This window comes from Erythrolamprus reginae, chromosome 10 (assembly GCF_031021105.1).
Source record: "Erythrolamprus reginae isolate rEryReg1 chromosome 10, rEryReg1.hap1, whole genome shotgun sequence".
In the NCBI taxonomy this organism is placed as follows: Eukaryota; Metazoa; Chordata; class Lepidosauria; order Squamata; family Dipsadidae; genus Erythrolamprus; species Erythrolamprus reginae.
Window position 1 is genome coordinate 29,866,421 of NC_091959.1, and position 2,500 is coordinate 29,868,920.

The window sequence follows — 2,500 nt, forward strand, 5'->3', positions numbered from 1 at the left end:
CGAAGGCTCCTAGAGCCGATGAAGTTCAAAAGGTTGATCAAAGAACCAACCTGAGGTTCCGCATAACGTTGCAAACGTTAAACCTGTACTGACTAACTACTAATCTTTTCATTCCAGATGTGTTCACCGTTGGCATCGTCGTTTGGGCCATGCATCCTTTGCAGTTTTATCCAAGATGCCTGAATTTGTCAATGGTTGATAGTAGTAGTTGCGAAATTTACTTGGATTGTTCCGTTGGTATCCAAAGCAGCCCCTATTGGCAAACGTGCCACACGTTTGTGTGCACGGATTATTATTATTATTATTTTTTCGGGGGGGAGGGGGGGCTCATACCGACATTGTCGGTCCATTTCGACCTACTAAAGGTAATTTTCAAGTATTTCTTAACTATGCTTGATAATTATCCTAGATACGGTTTTGCGTATGTAACGAAACAAAAATCCTCTGGCCTTTCAGATCTTCGAAGACTTTGCTGCACACGTCTTCAATCGATCCCCATTGGGAGATCGTGGTGGAGAATTCATGTCTCAGCAATGGCAAGGATGGATGGAGACGAAATGGAATCCGTCACCAAACCTCAACACCTTACACTCCAAGCCACAGAGAGAGAGAGACAGAGACAGACAGGCGGACAGGGGGCTGGGGGGGGCGGGAGCTGTACAGGCCAGGCTTCCGTCAGCGCTCGGCTCAGGCCGGTAGACCGGGGCCACTACCGCGCAACGACGGCACCCGCGGCCCGCGCTGGGATCGGCCGGGTAGACCGGTTCGCGGACGGTCCCACAACGCGGCACGTGCTCCCCGCGACGGGTACGAACGAGACGCCGTCTTCCCGCGCCGGCCGCCGGGTCGGAGAGGCCCGGTAGACCGGAACGACTACCGTCCGCGCACGGCCCCGGGGCCCCGCGCCGTCACAGAGTCGACGGGCAGGGTCCGCCGGCGCCGCCCAGGCCGCGTTCCCGTTCCGCGCGCCCGTGCGGGGTCCCCGAACGAGAGGCCGCCTTCCCGCGCCGGCGGCCGGGGTCGGAGAGGCCCGGTAGACCGGTCCGAATACCGTCCGAGGAGTTTCCCGGGGGCCCGCTGGGACCGAGTGGAGGTCCGAGGTCGGCGAACGGTATCCCCGCTCAAGGGGCACGACTGGGATAGGCCCGGTAGACCGGTACGCCTACCGTTCGCGGACGGCCCCGAGCTGCCAAACCGAGGCCGTTGATCCAGACGCCGCGTCGCGGCCGAGGTCCCCGAACGAGACGCTTGCTTGGCGCGCCGGCGCACGGGGTCGGAGAGGCCCGGTAGACCGGTGTGAGCACCGTCCGCGGAGCTTCCCGGGGACCCGGGGCCGCCGGCCAGGTTTCGGCCGAGGCCCGGGACCGGGCTCCCCCCTCGCTGGGATCCCGTTCCGCCCGGCCGGCGCCCCGCTTGGACCGGCTGCAGGTCCGGGGGTCCGCCAACGGTTTGCGCGCTGGGGGCGCGCGACTGGGTACACCGGTGCCGCTACCGGTCGCGGGCGCCGCCGCGACGGGCGAGGTCCGTCACCGAGGTGCGGCGCTTCCCAGGCCGAGTTCCCCTAACGAGACGTTGGCTTCCCGCGCCGGCGCCCGGGGCCCCGAGAGGCCCGGTAGACCGGTGTGAACACCGTCCGCGGAGCTGCCCGGGGATCCGGGCCGCCGGCCAGGTTTCGGCCGAGGCCCGGGACCGGGCTCCCCTCGCTGGGATCCAGTTCCGCCCGGGCGGCGCCCCGCTGGGACCGGCTGCAGGTCCGGGGGTCCGCCAACGGTTTGCGCGCTGCAGGCGCTTCCCAGGTCGAGTTCCCCTAACGAGACGGTGGCTTCCCGCGCCGGCGCTCGGGGCGCCGAGAGGCCCGGTAGACCGGTGTGAGCACCGTCCGCGGAGCTGCCCGGGGGTCCGGGCCGCCGCCCAGGTTTCGGCCGAGGCCCGGGATCGGGCTCACCTCGTTGGGATCCAGTTCCGCCCGGCCGGCGCCCCGATGGGACCGGCTGGAGGTCCGGGGGTCCGCCAACGGTTTGCGCGCTGCCGGCGCGCGATTGGGTACACCGGTGCCGCTACCGGTCGCGGGCGGCCCCGGGGCCCCGCGCCGGTCTGTCGGCGAGGCGCGGGGCTTCCCAGGTCGCGTTCCCCGAACGAGACGGTGGCTTCCCGCGCCGGCGCCCGGGGTCCGAGAGGCCGAGTGGACCGGTCCGACTAAAGTTCGCGAAGGGCCCCTGGGCCCCCAGCCGTCCCCGCGCCGACGCCCGAGGTCCGGCACCCAGGCCCGCGCCCGGATCCCCTCCGACGCCCCCCCTCCCCCCCCCCGCTGGCACCGCTCGCATTCCTCGGCCGCGGCCGCTGGGCTCGGAGGACCGCCGTGGGCGGCCGGTATACCCGGAAGCTGTCGACGGCTCGGATCCGTCGGCTCGGGCCGGCGCGGGGAGCCGCGAGTTCCGTCGGCTCGGCGGCCTGCCGGGCCGAAACGACCTTCGATTCGGGGGTCCGAAGATCGGGATCA